A 19,994-nucleotide genomic window follows, 5' to 3' on the forward strand; every position below is an offset into this window, starting at 1 on the left:
CGAGAACCAACTTTCGCCGCCCCGCTCGCCTTCCCACAATACCCTACGCGAGCGACGACGCCCCGCTCGCCTTCCAACAATTACCTACGCGGGCGTCAACGCCTGATTACATTGAAAATGGATTGGAAGCCGGCTCCACGCCGCTCCGCTCCGCTGTAGTGGACACGCACGGTTAGGCGCTCGGGATTTGTCATAGGCGCTCGGGATTTGTCATAGGCACTCGGGAAAACAGCTTAGGCGCGCACCAAAATGTTCTCTTCATATAAAAACCCTGAAAACAATTGTGGAAGGGTATTCATTTGGACCCCCCCAATGTCTAAACCATGGTTACGCCCTTGGTATACTGTATGTAACTGTGCGGTTGGGTTGTCCTATTTTTACATGTTATTATTATCATATTTATTTTTACCCCCCTAAGCCTCAGTCAATGTTTGGACTACATTAACAACCTAGGTGTCAAAGTTTCGTCTTGGTAGCGATTGAGTTGCTTGTAATTCACTCCATTGCACAGTTTAGGAGGTTACAACAAGTTAAGCGCCAGCCATGCTAGAAAGCGTCATAGTGTTATATTTGTAATAGCACGCAAGTTGGAGTTAAGATTATGAGTGAAAAATACCACCCCCAAAAAATCGCAAACATTTCGCTTTGTTGAAAAAGCGATTTTGAGTAGAACTGCCATCTCGGATTTTTGATTTCGGTCGTGAAAGTCTTTGTAATTTGAGCGAGTGCGGGTCGCTCGTGAGCCCGCCTAGTCTTAGGTGGCAGCCATGCTAGAAAGTAGTATTTTCTACTACATGCTAGATAGTAGTATCTTCTTAATAGCACGCAAATTGGAGCTCACATTATAGTAAAAAATCTCAACCATAGAGGGTTTTCACCAACGTCACATTCTGGGAGGTAACCCAGATGCGCGGCCATTGTGGAGGCACTCAGTGTAAAAAACACAATGAGTACAATGGAGTATTGTGCGCTTTGGATACTTTAAGTGAATGTAGCCATGTCTAAACAACCGAAAAGCTAATCAAAACGCTTCCAAGATGCAAAGGCATAGAGGGAAGGACTTGGACCACAAGAAAAAGGCACAATATTTCGAGAAATTACGATTTATTGGTGGAAGAGTTAGCTTCCTCTTCTTGGATCCGTGATGACCCGGTGATTCTTCCTTCAGTTGCATATCCCGATATAGTCAACAACCTGGTTTTCTCACCGAGCCCAAACACAGCGGAAGACCTTAAATCCTACAAAGGTTTGGAGGCCTATAACCAGATGGTGTGTGGATGGGTGAGGGAGACGCAGTACCAAGTTATCAACGACCGTTGTGTTGTGAAGGCCAAAGTAAGTAATGCAATAACGTCTTTAACCAACCTAACCTTAACTGTATGATATCATCGCGATACTCAAGGTGTAGCCAAGTGACTCTCAAACGTGTTTTTTCCCTCGTAGATCTTGGTTGAGCATTGCCAACCACAAGTACCTCCTTTCTTTTCATAATCTCTGGCATTCCTCTCCCTGGTTTTTAATAACTTTTGGAAGTCGATAATATTCCAAATGTTTTTCTCGATCTGTCCTATTGGCACAACCTGAAACACGGCAATAATAAAAAATGAGTATCGACGATCGGTATATACTTCAGTGCCTGTGCTTTGTTGTGATGTGGAGTGCCTCCAATATGGCGACTTCCGGTCTGATGACGCGTCGTGAAAACCCTCTATTGGGCTTTGTTGAGAAACCAATTTCGAGTGGAACTGCAATCTTGGATTTTTGATTTAGATCAGAAAATTGTTGTAATTTGAGTGAGTGCGGGTCGCCCGTGAGACCGCATAGTCTCAGGTCGCAGCCATGCTAGAAAGTGTCATAGTAGTATTTTTGTAATTTTATAGTTCGGTCAATTCTAAACCAAAACACAGAAGGAGGGCAATGTTATGATGATATGACTATTGTGAAGACAGCCAGGTGGTGGATACAAAAATATGCCCCCCAAAACGTTAATAAGTTTGACATTAGCGCTGGAAATGAAAACATTTCTTTCGACATAAAGATTAACTGTGGCATCGAAAACAGTACTCACCGTAGATATATATATATATCTATCATGTGTATTAAGGCGGTCTCACTCAAATTCTTTAGCTAAAGATATGTTGATTGCAAATACAGCCAGACCCTTACAAAAAATAAGTATATTAAAGTATACTATGAGTATACTAAAATATGGATAGTACACTTTTAGTTCACTTTTGATATACTTTTAAGAAGTATGCTTAGAAAATAGTTCACTTTTGATATACTTGTAAGAAGTATACTTACAAAATTGTTCACTTTTAGCTTGGATGTTATTTTCACATTTAAATGGGTTAGTGGTTACAAACAATGAGGATAAGCATGCAGCTCAAGGCAGAACAATGCCTACCATTTCACTTTTACTATATATGTTCCCACCGCCCCCCCTGTCAGAATAAAGTTCCATTGATCTGATTTGTTGATATCTGTTGCTATGAAAACCATTTTAGCCAAGCTAAATAACATTGTTTTTAGCTTTTAGCTTGGATGTTATTTTCACATTTAAATGGGTTAGTGGTTACAAACAATGAGGATAAGCATGCAGCTCAAGGCAGAACAATGCCTACCATTTCACTTTTACTATATATGTTCCCACCGCCCCCCCTGTCAGAATAAAGTTCCATTGATCTGATTTGTTGATATCTGTTGCTATGAAAACCATTTTAGCCAAGCTAAATAACATTGTTTTTAGCTACCTGACCATTCAATCACAAACAAAACATGAATAGAAATACTTTGCTGACAGGGTCCTCAAGTTTAATCAAAAGCTTGTAGTGAAATCACATCCATGACCCCAAGAGACCAGCTTTCATGTTATTATTACTGTTGGTCACCCTGATTGTGCATGTTGTGTAGTTTAATGGGATCAGAGGGTCTGACCATGATAAAGTATTGTCAAGCTACTGTACCCTCACAAGGTACACAAGGTAAACAGCTGGACATTAGCTATACCTTGGTCCAGTTCCCTGCATGACTCTTGTCAGTTGTGTTTGACTGAGACACTAGAGAGGTCCATTCAAGGAGAGTTCCTATAGCCATGGTTTTCTAACCAGTTTCGGGGAATTTTGAAAACAGTGTCACTGTGTGTGGTATGTTTTTTGGGCTACTTTTAAGCCACCGCATTTACGCCTTGGCGTGACCTGCACTGGGAAAGAGGGAAACAGCATGGATGGGGAAAGTGTGTGGGCAGAGCAAGCAGTAGTAGTACATAACCTACACACACTTCCTTTAGTAAAGTGTATCCTCACTTTCATAAAGTTATTATTGTAATCAAAGATTTTAAAGAATGGATCTCTGCATGATGGGCTTGACCAGAGCACAGGTGGCCTATCAGAACACGCTTCAAAGTTGTCACTTTTAAAAGGGTGGCATTTTGACCCCATCAGGCCAAGATGTCTGAAAGTTGGTACGCATGCCTTATTGCCAATGGGGAACAAAAAAGTCTTTAGAACCCATAATGTCGGCAGCATGGATATTTCTCTGCAGTCACAATTTGTGAAGAATCTCCAAAAACGACTTAATCAGCCATTGATCCAATTGTCTTGAAATGTTGTGTACGTGTATGAAATACATGTCTGTGTCATGTCAATTTTGTAATGGTTTGCAATGTAGAGGGGGAACCCGCCATTGCTGCCTGCAGCTATATTTAGGGGCCAAGCAGCAAAGCTGCGAGTAGAAATTAAGTTTTTGTGGCAAAAAGTGAAGCTAACGGTGGCTAATTTGCAAGCCACAGTCACTGACGTGACTAACGTCACGAAAACTCGCGTGATTATCTCTAGCAGAACATTAGTTTAGCAGCTCGTTAATTTCTGGGAGATGGCTAGGCTAACTTCTTTCCTGCAAGGCAGCTGCAGAAACGCCACAAGCAAAGAGGCCTGGGTGATAACTATTTACTCATTTTACTTTGTGATATGACACACAATTGTGATGTGTAATGTACAATATAAGGTCATATTATTAAGGAATTACATCTACTTTCGGAAACAGTAGTCTACTATTTCACTGAAGCATTAGCATCATGACGATAGCCTCTGTTGCCCGGGCAACACATACTACAGCGGTCTATGATTCATCTGTATTCAATCATTAAAATAAACATTCCTCACAAATACATTTTCGTTGTAGGATTTATGACATTAGATTACAAGTAAACTATTTTTGGGTGAAATTATCATTACCTGTAGTTTCAAACCAGTGTAACTCACTGCAACGCTATAGCCTAGTCTAGTACTGTAGCTAACAAAATATCTCCACAGCTTTTTACAGTACTGTAGGAAGTCAAATGGCGGCACATGTTTGGCACTACCCTTACTTAAATCAAAAGTCTTTCAATAGGGGAAACTGTGACTAGTGACTACTAACCTAAACTCATTGCCACAGCCTAAACTTTGTCAATCTGTTCATGAAAATAATTCATTTCCGCCTAGACCGTACAATGGAAGTAACGTTAAATCGAATTCAACCAACGCAATCGCTACCAAGACATAACATTTACATTTATTCATTTAGCAGACGCTTTTATCCAAAGCGACTTCCAAGAGAGAGCTTTACAAAGTGCATAGGTCACTGATAATAACAACAAGATAGCCCCACGCATTGCGGGTAGTCAAAACAAGAAGTACACATTGTGAACAACCGAAAAATAAGTGCTAAAGGGAAGAAACCATAAGAGCATGTAGTTAAACAAGTTACAATTACACAACATGAATCTCTAAGTGTAAGTGTACCTGTAGGAAAGCAATAAAAATAGGATTAACAAAAATGGTGCTCGGTCACCCAGGCGGAGATGTCTGCGAGGCAGGCCTCAATCCTAGCTGAGATCCCCGGATCGGTCGGGGGGAACGACAGGTACAGCTGCGTGTCGTCAGCGTACCAGTGGTAGGAGAAGCCATGGGAGGTGATGATTGGTCCAAGTGAGGTGGTATACAGAGAGAAGAGGAGGGGTCCAAGGACGGAGCCCTGTGGGACCCCATTGGAGAGCTGGCGGGGGTCTGACAGTTTGCCTCCCCAGGAGACCTGGTAGGATCATCCCGACAGGTAGGATGAGATCCACTGGAGTGCAGTGCCAGTGATGCCCATTTCAGAAAGTCTGTAGAGCAGGATCTGGTGGTTAACCGTATCAAACGCCGCAGAAAGGTCCAGCAGAATGATGACGGATGACCTCGAAGCCGCTCTGGCAGACTGGAGAGCAGTGGTGACTGAAAGGAGGGCAGTCTCTGTGGAGTGGCCGGTCTTGAAGCCCGATTGGTTGGGGTCAAGCAGGTTGTTCTGAGAAATAAAGTTAGACAGTTGGTTAGATACAGCACGTTCAATTGTTTTAGAGAAGAAGGGTAACAGTGATACCGGTCTGTAGTTCTGGAAGACGGCAGGGTGAAGGGAGGGTTTTTTGAGTAGAGGGGTAACTCTGGCCTGTTTGAAGGCAAAGGGGAAGGTGCCAGAGGTAAGAGAGGAGTTTAGAACATGGAGCAGAAAAGGGGGAGGGGGAGATGGTTTGAAAGAGAGGGGAGGGGACAGGATCAAGGGGACAGGAGGTGGGGCGATGAGAGAGAATGAGGTCAGAGAGCTCTGCCTCGGACAGGGGAGAGAAAGAGTTTAGACATTTAGCTGGGTCAGTCATGGAGGGTGAGGGGGTAGGAAAGGTGGGTTTAGGGAACCGACTGCTAATGTCTGCGACTTTTTTCTCAAAGAAGGAGGAGAAGTCGTCTGCTGTCAGGGTGGAGGGAGGGGGTGGGGGAGGTGGGTTAAGAAGGGTGGAGACGGTAGAGAAAAGTTTGTGGGGGTTTGAAGCAGAGTTCATTTTGTTAAGAAAGTAGAGGGTTTTAGCACCAGTTATGTGAGAAGAGAAGGATTTAAGGAGGGAATGATACTTATCAAGGTCCAGACCGTCTTTGGACTTGCGCCATCTCCTCTCAGCTGCTCGAAGGGTGGACCGTTCTTCACGAATAACATCCATAAGCCACGGGCAGGAGGGAGAAGATCGTGCAGGCCTGGTTGACAGGGGTCAAGTGAGTCAAGTGATGCAGTTAAAGTGGTTAACAAGGTGTCGGTGGCAGTATTAGTGGGGTGGGACGAGAACTCGCCAATGGGAGGGAGGGAGGATGTTACAATAGAGGAGAAATGGGAGGGGGATAGGGAGCGGAGGTTGCGCCGGAAAGTTACGAGGGGAGGGGAGGTGGGAGGGGTCGGAGGGAGAGAGACAGAGAATTGGATAAAGTAGTGATCAGAAATGTGCAGTCGGGTTACAGAGGTTAAGTCAGTGATACAGTTACGTGTCAGGACGAAGTCTAGCTGTTTGCCTGCCTTGTGGGTCGCCGGTGTGCTCAGCAGCGTCAGGTCAAAGGAGGTCAGGAGAGACAAGAAGTCGACAGCCTGCGTTCCTTGGAGGTGGATGTTGAAGTCCCCAAGGACTATCAGGGGGGTTCCATCATCCGGGAGGACGCTGAGGAGCATGTCGAGCTCCTCCACAAAGTCGGCTAGCGGTCCTGGTGGGCGATAAAGAACAATTAAGCATGCTTTGATAGGATCAGTTAGCATCACATAATGGTGTTCAAATGATTTAGCAGTAACAAAGAGTGGTGTGGATGTGTGGAAAACAGTCTAGTAGTAGTAGAAGCCTACAATTTACCGGGGCAGCTTCTCTACACAGCAGGGTTATATCGCATTTTGCCTTTGCCTCGCATTTAGCCTTAACGCTAAGATCTTCTTAAGAACGTTCTAAGAGCGTTCTAGAGCGCCCTTAGAACGTTCTTAAGACGCTCTCAGCGTTAAGAGCTTCTTAACGAATCTGGGAAACCCGGCCAATGAACGCAACCACTGACATTTTAATGAATGAGTGATTTTCCCCTAAATAAAAGTCGAGTGGTTGACGTTCTAGGACTTGGTAACGTTAACCTGAGAATGACATTGAATAAGAGTGATGTGAAGAACGTTACAATGTTCAACGGGCTGCATGTACCCAAGTTCCCTTACGGAAGGAAAATATATTGCAGTATATTGGAAAATATAATGTGATATATTAGGCAATATATGTCCATATATGGGATGTAATATTTATATTGTACGGAAATACATGGGATAATATATTGATGATAAATATATAACTAATATATTATAAACTATTATATATATTCATGTAATACATTGCAATATATTGCAGAATACAGCAATGATTGCCGTTTTCCATATATTGCAACATATTCAACATGAATATATAATATATGTGTTTATATATCCCAAAATATATGCAATTTTATATCTATAAATACTACCATCATGGATTCCGATTTATATGGGAAAATGTATTGGTAATATATGTAAAGATATAGTGTCACATGTATGTTTAATATATGGTAGAATATATTTGAATTATATGTAAAAAAATATAGCTGCAAGCAGCAATGGCGAATTCCTCCTTCAAAATGGCAAAATATTGTAAAATTGACATAATAGATAGTTACACTGGGATTACCCAGAAAACCAAAAACTGTTTTGTAAAAAAAAAAATGCTTATGTCTGGAGTTGAACCTGGAACCCTTCGTTTACCAGCTCAACCTCTCATCCAATTGAGCCATTCCAAGATCTAGACTATGCAGTGTTCAGTTACTGAATAATAAAATAAGACGTTTCTCCTATGGCAATCATAGTCACATTTGGTCCAAGCTCAAACAGCTCAAATTCAGTCATATTTTCACATATTAAGGTGAAACTTTGCAGGGTACTTCAGGCGGAAGTCACCTTAAAGCCTATTCCTGATGGGGGAATCCTAATTATATGGAAAGATATACATGAAATAAATGTACAGATATGTGTTCAATATATTGTGGAATATATTTTAAATATAGGTAAAATTATATGGAAAAATATTTAAAATATATAATGACAATGATCGCTTCCAGCAAACTTCTTTTGAATTAGCCATTTCCCCCTATGTCAATCTTACGGTATTTATGTTTTTGGGGGCACATTTTCAGTTAGCAGGTGGTACTGTTTGAATCGGGATTCCATTCGCAAAACTGCCGTTGACAACCTTCTTAGAATACCTTCTAGATGGCTGAGCGGTTAGGGAATCAGGCTATTAATCAGAAGGTTGCCGGTTCGATTCCCGGAACCGCAAAAATTAAGCTGTTTCCTTGGGCAAGGCAATTCACCCTACTTGCCTCGGGGTATGTCCCTGTACTTACTGTAACTTACCTGTAAGTCACTGTGGATAAGATCGTCTGCTAAAGGACTAAATGTAAATATCACCATATATGTCTGTACATTGTATGGGCATGTTCTCATTTATATACACATGCATTGTACAATATATCTTTCCATATAATTGTACATATATTTAAAATAAATTCTACCATATATGAAGCATACGTGACACTATATCTTTAGATATATTACCCATACATGTTCCCATATAAAGCGGGATATAAATTGCATATATTTTGGGATATATAACCACATATATTATATATTAATGTTCCATATATTGCAATATATGGAAAATGGCAATCATTGCTGTATTCTGCAATATATTGCAATATATTACATGAATATATATTATAGTTTATAATATATTAGCAATATATTTATCATCAATATATTAATTCATGTATTTCCATACATTATATATTGGTCAATGTAATGGAAAATAATATATTACAATATATTAAAATGTATTTCAAATCATATATTGGTATATATATTTTCTTTCCGTAAGGGTTATCCGTGAATCTCTTCTCAGTGGGAGCTGCTGTCGAAAAAGGAATACTGTAAAGTTCAATAAGTCTTGCTGTTACATCCGTAATAAAAGTGGGAATCTGTCTGCCGGAGAAGGCGACCTGAAACCACCAGAAGTGGACGTTTTCTCTTCGGGGAACGGAGTTCTCATGAAGACCGAGGAGAGAACACCAGGAACTACTAGGGTGGGTAGCAGGACCAGAAGACCACCTAGGAGGTACGGCATCGATGAGTTTGCCGACCTGGTGACTGTTGACCATTATGCTAGTGTTTGTTGTGTTGCGGAACCAAACACACTTAAAGAGGCAATGATGAGTCCCGACGCAAAAGAATGGCAGGAGGCGGCCGACCTGGAATATGAATCATTGCTGGAAAATAAGACGTGGGATATAGTGGAACTACCCAACGATCGGAAGGCCATAGGATCAAGATGGGTGTTCAAAATCAAGCATCGTAGTGATGGAATAGTGGAGAGATACAAGTGCAGACTCGTCACTAAGGGTTACTCCCAGATGTATGGTGCTGACTACGATGAAACGTGTTCACACATGGTACGCTTCAGCTCAGTATGTACATTGCTGTCCTTCGCGGTTCAAAACAACATGCATGTGCGTCAGATGGATGTGGTGACCGCATTTCTGAATGGACACCTGGATGAGGAGATCTACATGGAGCAGCCAGAGGGATACATCAGACCAAGGGTGGAAGGTTTGGTGTGGTTTGATGGCCACACGACCCGACATAACACACGCAGTGAGTGTTCAATGCAAACCCAAGAGTCTCACATCTGACTGCGGTGAAGAAAATTCTACGGTACTTGAAAGGGACAATGATGCTCGCTCTCGAATATGAGCGGCCACAGTCTTTGGTCGGTTTCTCAGATGCTGACTGGGCTGGAGATCAGGACGATCTTCGCTCTACGACCGGTAATGTCTTTTTACTGGTGAGTTGGCTCAGCAAGAAGCAATCAACTGTTGCCCTTTCAACAGCGGAGGCTGAGTATGTTGCACTAAGTCAAACATCTCAGGAGTGTACCTGGCTTAAATGATTTTGAAGTGATCTTGGAGTGGACTCTACTCCTGTGGTAATCCTAAATGCATAAATGTTAATCCTGGAGGACAACCAAGGAGCCATCGCAATCGCAAAGAATCCAGTGGATCATTCAAGAACAAAGCACATAGACATTCGCTACCATTACGTTTGTGAGTGTGTGCAAAATTTTGCACATTATATATATAGGATTCCTCCGTCAGGAGGGAACCTATTAGTATTATAATTATTATTAATATTCTTGTCATTTATGTCATGAACTCATGGGTAAAAGGTTTTGAAATTTGGCACATTGATACAATATGCTACAACTAACTCCCACACAAAGAATGGCCCACATCAGACCATAGGGGTCGCCGCCACAGCCCACATCCATGGCATTGCAACTCCATTGATCTAATTTTCATGAGGAACAACAAGTCCGCCATGATGGATTTTCCTGTACAGCTATAATTTGGGAAAACTTTAACAATTCTTCTTCTCTTGAACCAAAGGTCCAATTGACTTGAAATTTGTACAGATATGTCGAATTGATGTATTTCAAAACGTTACTTGGGACAATTGAATCAAATACAACATGGCTGAAAGGGGTGTATTTATGTAAATGTCCACATTGCCTCAATATCACTAAATTACGAAATCAAATGTCATTTTGAATGATTTTTTTTCAAACCCAATAGGCTTTAAGGTGACACCCCCCCCCTGAAGTACCGTGCAAAGTTTCACCTTGAAATGACTGAATTACAAGCAGTTTGAGCTTGGACCAAATCTGACCATGTTTGCAATTGGAGAAACGTCTTATTTTATTATTCAGTTACTGAACATAGCAAAGTCCAGGTCTGGGAATTGCTAAATTGGCCGAGATGTTGTGCTTGTAAGCGAAGGGTTGTAGGTTTAAAACCAGGCAGAGGAACATTTAAAAAAATTCTGACAGAACAGTTTCTAGTCTTCTGGTCAATCCTCCGGTTGTAAAACATAGCAATGAGTGTTTATTTGAGAAGGAATCCGCCATTGCTGCTTGCAGCTATATGTATACACTATATGTTAGACCCCGAAGCCGCCGCCAAGGGCCGATAAGCAGCGCCATTTAAGTTTCAGCCAAAGCCAGCTAATAATTTTGTCAGCCAAATTGAGCCGCCATCTGATATTTTTGGGCTGAGCCAGCTGAAATTATTTGCATCAAACAATAATTCTATCTATCACATAGAGACATACACACACGAAAAATAAATTATAAACTAAATCAATGTTGCACACCGGATTCGCCACATTACCGTGCTCGTTGCTATGATACAAAGGACTCAGTGAATTGCCTATATGCCACGTACCTCCGCTCCACGGTCTCAGCCACCACGTTCACTTCCTGTCTCTCTGTCAACACAATAACAATCGCTTCATTTTTCACCCGCTCACTCTTGGATCTCCCAACAATATCCCTGACAGATGTGAGCAGAATTATCCAGGCTAATTCAGCCACCGCAAGAAAGGACAAAGGATTTAAACTCTACATTTCGAATTATGTCCATAATTATGAAGGTACGGTTAAAATTAAGTGTTTGCCTAGCGTACATGTTAGCGAGAGTAGCTAACGACGTTACTGTAACGCTCAGTTGCACTAATCATCCTTATTACTGTTGTATTTTGTCCAGTGTCTTATTGGTATAATGTATTTAACCGTAATTCAATGTTAATCACAGTTTCAAACCAGGGTCTGGCAGGGCTAACAATTAGGTGTCAGTGCTACCGATCAATGAGGAAAAGTCAACCTTTATTAAGTTGTAAACAAATGTGATGCATTCCCAACTATCTTTTGTCATGAATTTCACTAACATTGCAGGTACCGGTAGACATTATCCTGATATTAACCACAGAAGAATTCACCTGGCATGACGTTTGAACAGTAACACAATGCAGGCATGTCGACTGTCCATGTGATGTCAATTCAACCTGTAGCTTCTCATGTAGCGAGCCACTTCAAAGCTAACAAGCACAACAAAAGTAGCTCGATACACGCAACAGGTTAAATCGACATCACATGGAGACTTAGCTTGCTACATTTACTGGTAGCTTAGCTCACTACATTTTCCAAGTAGCTTACCCAACACTTATTTTTAGGCTACACGTAGCCACGTACCCAATACACTGTCCTCTACAATCTACGTAACATTAGATTACATCGCAGCGGAAGTAAACGTGGTGACTGAGAGTTTTAGGCGGAAGTACGTCAGCTCACCGTGGCATATAGGCAATTGATGACCAATTAAAATTGCGCGTTTTCCTATAGTGATGATCATAGACACATAGACAGTAAAAGAAAGAATACATTTTTCTCTCATGCTGAGCTGAAATGGCGGAAACAACTAGAAACGGTAATTGTGTTGTTCTCACATACTTTCCTAATTTCTACGTTGGATACTCAGACTTTTGTTAGATCTTCAGTTTTTGGAAATATGAATGCCGTTTTGTCAGGACTACAATGCCGTTTGTCTTTGTGTCAGGACTAGTTATCGATATTTTTGTAGGCTACTCTTTTAGCAGTGTTTCCTCATGTTGAGATTGCGTGTGTGCGTCCTTAAGAAGTGTAAATTGTATAACCGACATTGTCAGTTTATTTAAGCCTGTTAATGTATTAGTCTATAGTTATTTTTAATTTAAATTAAGTTAACTGGTGATTTTCGTTGTTTGTATTCTTCCCTTGCTAGCTACAGTAAATTGCACGTCTGTTGATAGGGCGGACAGGAAACACGGTTTAGAACTTGGAAATATTGAGATCTAGTAAATCAGTATAACATACATATCTGTAGACATGAAGTGGCAGCTTCAGCCATTTGTAGCTATTAACATTTTGGCGGCTGCAGCAGCTATTTAGGTTTTGGCTGAGCTGGCTAGCCAGCCAATAACTTCATCAGCCAGCCATTATTCTCAAAACAAATGGCTTCGGGGTCTACTATATGTTACACTTTGTCTGAATAACAGAAGACTCAAATACGGAAGCCCTTGCGACATCTGCTGATAGAAAAGAGAATTGCAGCCTTGGAATGCAAAACAATTGCTGAATACGCACCTGGCAGCAATTTAAAAGTAAACAGGAATCAAACAAGCTTTAAATGAGCTGTTCCCAGTGATATTTTGAATATTAAAAAATGCTGGGAGGTAAAACAAATATCTAGGAAAAGTCAAGAAAGCAGGGTCCTGGAATTTGATCGAGTGTGAAGATACAATTTATTTTCTCTTCACTGGACCCAACTGACCCCTGCTCCGCGCTTCCAGTGTTAAAGTGTAACAATTTTAAGCTAAAATAATGCCTTAAACTGGTGTTTCCCAACCGGGGTGCCGCGGCACCCTGGGGTGCCGTCTGATGAGAGCAGGGGTGCTGTGTAAAAGTCCTTCAACCAGTAGCGGACTGGCCATCGGTAGCACTGGGAGAATTCCCGGTGGGGCGAGACACTTCTGGGCCGGAGGGCCGCTTGCCTTAGAATTACAAATAAAATGTCGGCAGAAGATTGAGTGACACGGTTGGCCGGCCCCCCTTTCTCCAAGGCCGGTTGGGCTATTCCAAATGAACATTTGTGCAGCCTTTACCCCGCCCCCTTTGTCTCACTTACACACGATAGTGACACTAAGATCAAAAGCTAGCTAGTAGAGACTATATAACGATCAAAAATCAGGCCAAGAAACGTAAGGGGCTGAAAAATAAGAAACAAAAATACATCTTCACTAGACAACGTTTTACCAATTGAAAAACTTCTATGTTTATTTTACATAAAGCTCAAAAATGTATTTTGCGCTTAAATAGAGGCCAAAATTTTTCGCTCTGTCAAAATCCCTAACTTGCATTACATCAAACACAGAATGTGGATGCATTGGCAGGGCAGCTGTGGTGGCGTATACGGGGGCTGGTTCTGGTGGGCCAGTCTGGATAAAAGTCCAGGGCCTGTTTTTACTCCCAGTCCGTCCCTGCCTTCGACAATTTTGCCTTGTAGCTGGATGAATCAACAGACATTAGTGGGCACGCACGCTCAGCTCCTGGCAAATGTTCGATTCGTAGTTGGCGACAGCATTAGAGAAGCCTTTTTATTTTGTAAATCAATGCCTGACAAAACAACAGAAGAAGAAATATATTGTGTGACAACAGACTATCTTGAACAGGGGGATTTAATTGGAAGGACTGTCACAGTTTATGTACTGATGGGGCCGCTGCCATGACGGGGAGTACCAAGGGCTTCATTAGCAGAGTCATAGCGCAAAACCCACATGTGAAAGCCACTCACTGCTTTTTACATATGGAGGCACTGGTAGCAAAGACACTCCCGAAGGAACTCTGTACTGGACAGAGCAGTAGATATAGTTAACTTCATCAAGGCACGCCCACTTAAGAGCCGTCTATTTTCGATTTTATGCGAGGAAGTAGGAGAGGAACATCAGAGCTGGCATCAATGGCTTTCACGTGGCAAGGTTTTGGCACGACTCTACAAACTGAGGAAAGAGTTAAAAAAACGTTCCTCAATCAGGAGGATTCGGGATATACAGAGTGAAGTTCTTTTCATTTTGGAGGGGGGGGGGCACAACATTTTAAAACCTTTCTAACCTTTCGGTTGCCGTGACCCAAAAAATGTAGGGAAACACTGCCTTAAGGTCAAGGTCAAGGTAAACTTGATTATACACAAGTATGAAATTCATGTGGTCACCATTACACGCTCCATTGTTAAATAGCCTGCTGCATACAAATAAAAACATAAATACAAAGACATTCGATACAAAAACATTAAAACATTTAAACATGTAATATATAAAAAACCTTGTGGTCCTAATTTTCGTTTGCAGTAGTCTGCCACTTGACCTCTTGCTTCTTAAGAAATTCTGATAAACATCCGCCAGTCAAAATCCGAATCCGAAAACTTTGAGTTGTTTAACCCTGAAAAGAGGCATACTCCGAGTTCCACGTTCCAGAAAGAGAGGTAACGAAACATTTTGGTAAGTTTCCATGGTAACTTACTCCTTGAAACTAACCTGCTCGCTAGCAGGATTTCCATGCCAAACTCGGCATATCATGGCAGACACGGCATATCATTTCCTGGTTCAGCCGAGCGATCTTGAACAAAATTTAATTCGCTTAGTTATACGCCGGGAGACGATTTTAAGACTGCGGTTTGGTGTACTTTAATTCCCTGATGAATACCTAAGTTAACGTTTCCGTTTCCTGTCACAATTTGTAATTTATTTTAGCAACATTCTCAGCCCTTGGGTCTTCATCGATAGTGTTACTCGCCGTGGATTTGCACTCAGAATTGACCAAATGCCTTTTGGCACTGAAATAAAGACAAATAATTGAAACTAGAAAGGTACATTTCCTGAAGAAAATGTGTGTGTTTGCTGAAAGCAGTTGAAACTATTGTTTTATTATTGCGATATTTTCTTACTGTTGAAAATTGAGAAAAAACTGTGATAGAATTAGTATCTTATTTATTTTCATACAATTAAAAGTGTTAAAGAATGAAAGACCGAGAAACAGAAAAAGTTTGAAGTCAGAAAAATGAGCAAATATAGTGATGAAGAGTATATTGCATACCAGTTATCAATATCATAGCAGACAAAAGTATGTCAGCAGTATGAAGGTGAAAAAAGTGTTGCTTTGAAACCAGAATGGTGAGATAGTGTTAAAGGTAGGCTATATCTGTCATTGTTATGCAATGCAATATTTTCTTACGGTTGACACAGGAGAAAAAAGATTGAAATGAAAAGGGTATCTTATTTAATTTCATAAATGTTAAAGCGTTATGTTACAGCTCAATGCTCTTAAGACACCCCCATTACCCTGTGCAACCCCAGTTAACACTGAGTCCTTCCGCGATTGGGAACTCAACATCAGCTCCCTCATCAAGAAAGCACAAGAGAGGATGTACTTCCTACGGCAGCTGAAGAAATTCAACCTGCCAAAGACAATGATGGTGCACTTCTACTTCTACTTCCACGTCTGTTTGAAGTTTCTTGGCGAATAAAACCCATTCTGATTCTGAAAAGTATTCATAATTTAAAGATGTAAAAACAGAAATACAGTTTGAACAGTGTTTCTAGCTCTTACATATAGTGATGAAGAGCGTTGGCCAATCGGATTGGTTCCTTGTTTCTTGTAACGTAGCAACGGTTGGTCATTGTCAGCAGACCTAGAACACCCAGTCCTGTTTAGACTTAAGCAATAAGCCCCCAGAGGCCGTGGTTTACGCTGATTTTAGAACAGGTAAGGGGAGTTGTTAGGCACAACGCGAAGCGGAGTGCCGAAAACCCCCTTACCTGTTAGCTTTTCTAAAACTGTTACTACAAATATTTAATATGCTTTCATCAATAAAAACCATTAGAAACAAAATATTTTAGAAATAAACCGTAATTCTTCTGCTACTACAAAGTATAGTTCCTACATAAATCGTTCCCACGAAACAGCCAGATGGACATCTTTGCCGTCTTTTTCAATTTGAAATATTCGATGCGCAGTAATATGGAATGTTAAAGAATGTTATGAGGACAACCTGTGAGATTATGCTGGATTTTACAACGGCATGGAATGCGATATAGCCAATCACAATCAAGGATGGGAACAACCAGTTTTAGAAACTGAATTTATAGATGACATCAAAATAATAATACATGGTGCAGGGTTGCCGATGCTGTCGTTGTCCTTGGTGAGTTTTTTTATACTTTTAAATTCAATCACGTGACACGTCACATTACGTGACTTTGCTGTGCGACTGCAAAAGCTAGCTACTCTAACTCAGAATGCTGCTGCAAAAAAAGCGGAACTATTGTGGGTGGTAAATAAGATCATGCTACATCTAACCAGCGGATCATATCTTGCAAGTGTGTCAAAGTGGTATTTGTACAGACTGTATTAACACCGTAGCCGTAGGCGTGAATAACGCATGCATCGTCGTCCATCTGACTTTAGCCGAAGAAGCTAGAGAGGATGCAATGGGAGATTTCCTACAGTAAGGTAGATACTGCTTCAAATTGAAAACGGAGACGATCTTTTGATTAAAGACAAGTTCCTTAACCTCTGTTGTCATTATCGCCGATAAAAAGTAAATACTGTTACGAAGCATTTGTTTGTAGGTAACGAAAGATTGACGTAGCTAGTTTCGCCGTTCTAGGCAGCTATAATGACTGTCGTAGCTAGCCTTATAAGCACTCGTCACTAGAATGGCCATAACTTTAAAACAAAAGATCATATTTCAAATCTGTCTGCTGTTCTACATTGCCCACACAATTATGTATATATTTATCAACTCCATGGCCTGTATCTTGTATTGAAAGTGATCGAAAATTAGCTTGTCTAATGTATGGTGGACTGAAAAAACATGTTTGTCAAAGTGGAGCGAGCGGATGTCGTGGGAGAATTCCTACTGTATTAGATGTACTGCTTCAAATTGAAAACTGAGAAGATATTTAGAGTAAAGACAAGTTTCTTAACATCTGTATTCAATATCGTCAATTAAAAGTAAAAACGTTTCAGTTACGAAGCATTTGTTCGTAGTATGGCCAGCTGCAGTAAGCCTTTCGTGAACCCCGGTTTGGTTGTTCGTGACAGTCCGCTATAACAGTGTTGAGCCTCGATTCTTTCAGATTTCTGTGAAACTTGCTTAAAGAAAAATGATCTAGCTAGATTATGTACAATTTAAGATCAATGTACATATCTTGTTTGGCCAAATTGGTCGATTGTGGAAAAAAACTGAACCGTTTTTAGTTGTGGAGAGCCATCGCGCTAGCTTGGAATTGCGTTATCCCACTCATTACTTCAGTGGTCATAACTTTTAAACAGAATAGTCTATCTTAAATCTGTCTTCTGTTCTGAATTCATGACAATATTACGCACATTTCATACACTCTAACCCGTTCTCTATCTTGTATTGAAAGGGGTTAAAAATGACGTTTTCTAAAAAAGTATTGACGACGGAGAAGATTTTTGTCAGAATGGCTCCGTGAAATCGTCTTAATTAAAGATGATTTGCCTTAACATAATCATATAAATATTTACATCATTAGAAAGCCCTATATCTTGTCTTCAAAATGGTGTAAACAGTTCAGGTATATTATTTGAAAAAGTCTCCATATTCAGTCATGAAAGTGTTAAACTGTGTAAAAAATGTACTCGGTGAGAAACAGTTCTGTCAGTGCATGACGTCACAATTGAATTTGACTTGAACATTCGGAATCATTGAAACCCATTCATTTTTTTAAGCACTTTAAACTTTAATAACTTAAAAACTTTAAAAGTTATTTGTGAGAAAAGTAATAGCACACTAAAGCAGTTCAGACTTTATAAAGTGAAGTTTGAACGGTGTTTCTAGGTGTGAACGGAGTTGGCGAGCAAAAAAACGTGTCCGGAAAATGTAAAAAATAAATAAAAATAATAATAAGTATGCAGAATAACAATAGTGTTTTTGCTTGCAGCAAACACACTAATAATAAAATGCAGAATAACAATAGTGTTTTTGCTTGCAGCAAAAACACTAATTATATTTGGTCTTCTTTATTGCCTACAAATAGAAATCCAACAATGAGTAGCCTATTTCTATTGGCTATTGTTCCTAAAATTTACATGATTCATATGATTCCTACAATTTACACGATGTAGGCTACCGTCCTGTAACTGTTATTTCAGCAAATCTATTTCAACATTGTTGGGGGGTCAATATTAAATTAAATTTAGTCATTTAGCAGACGCTCTTATCCAGAGCGACTTACAGTAAGTACAGGGACATTCCCCCCGAGGCAAGTAGGGTGAAGTGCCTTGCCCAGGACACAACGTCATTTGGCTTGGCGGGGAATCGATCCGGCAACCTTCTGATTACTAGTCCAACTCCCTCACCGCTCAGCCATCTGACTCCCAATATATTGGCCAAACAACCAAATATATTCCCCTATGGTTTGAAGGAAGATGGGAAACTGAACAGTCAAATCAAATCTAATTTATTTGTATAGCCCTTTTTACACACAAGCATGTCACAGAGGGCTTCACATGCACTCATAGAACTGCCCCTCAACCAACCTAAACCCTCAAGGAAGACAAGGAAAAACTCCCTGAAAAACTTCCAACGGGAGAACAAATTGAAGAAACCTTGGGAGTAGCAATTCAGAGAGGGATCCCCTCCTCCAGAGACGGTTGGTAGGAGAGAGGAGCAGAACACAAGCTAAACATAGTCATACAGTGTCAATGGGTTTTGAAACACCAAAATCCATTGTTCGGCTTTATAGACGTTGGATGGGACCGGGAAACTCGCTGTTGGCCGTCATGGAGACTGGATTCCGGGTGACGACCTGGTCCAGCGTTGGCAGACCGACGACCAAGCAGGTCCTGACAGCTCAAACCCTCACACCACAGGGAATGTGTGGGGGGGGGACAGAGAGAGGAGAGCAGGGATTAGAAAATGCCAGGAGCAGCTAACAGTTACAGTCATAATAGAATGAGATCCTCACCGGTCAAGTGTGGACTAGTGCAGCAATTTAACAGAGCTAAAAGGGTATTTGATGCAGCCCCACACACCAAGACAGCGACAGCCCCCCTCGGGTGGAACATGAAATCTGTTCCAGGGGAAAGAACTCTAAAATAAGTTATACTTATACGAATAAGGATGAAAACAACCAGTCCCCTGTTGTCTCCAACTAGTAATAAAAACTATAATAGTAACAATATACAGTAACAGATTTACTTTATTTGTAACATCTAGATGGGCAATGTGAACATAAGCTATAATTACAATTAAACAGTGTATTAACATTAACCAAATAATGCCAATACCAATGGAATTACAGTTATTCAACTCTTTGGGTTAAATCAGAGCAAGAATGGTCAAATTAAGGTTAAATAATATAATCATTTTATCATATTACAAATGAATGCAATCAATTAAGTTAACTCTTATGCCTACTCTACCATGATTCTTGTAAACCAGAGATAGTAAAGCATGAGGTGAGGAAGAAGGAGTAGGCATAGGCCAAGCCAGAGCTGAGGAGAAGGTCTCAGGAGATCAAGAATCCACAGAACAATGCTTCACAATTCCTTTTATACCCAAGAACAACTACAATCACACCAGAATCTTGACTCTTACTTATCAACATGTCTAGCAATGCTACAGTAAGTTACAAATATGTGAGAGCCATCAAGT

The 19,994-nt window shown here is 40.8% G+C and overlaps 1 protein-coding gene across 2 annotated transcripts in view; it reads left to right on the forward strand.

The window, feature by feature from the left end:
* pappaa (pregnancy-associated plasma protein A, pappalysin 1a) overlaps positions 1–19,994 on the forward strand; it is a 383,886-nt gene that overhangs the window by 167,736 nt on the left and 196,156 nt on the right. The gene's annotated exons all lie outside the window — the stretch shown is intronic.

Source organism: Hypomesus transpacificus, unplaced genomic scaffold (genome assembly GCF_021917145.1).
Source record: "Hypomesus transpacificus isolate Combined female unplaced genomic scaffold, fHypTra1 scaffold_55, whole genome shotgun sequence".
NCBI lineage: Eukaryota > Metazoa > Chordata > Actinopteri > Osmeriformes > Osmeridae > Hypomesus > Hypomesus transpacificus.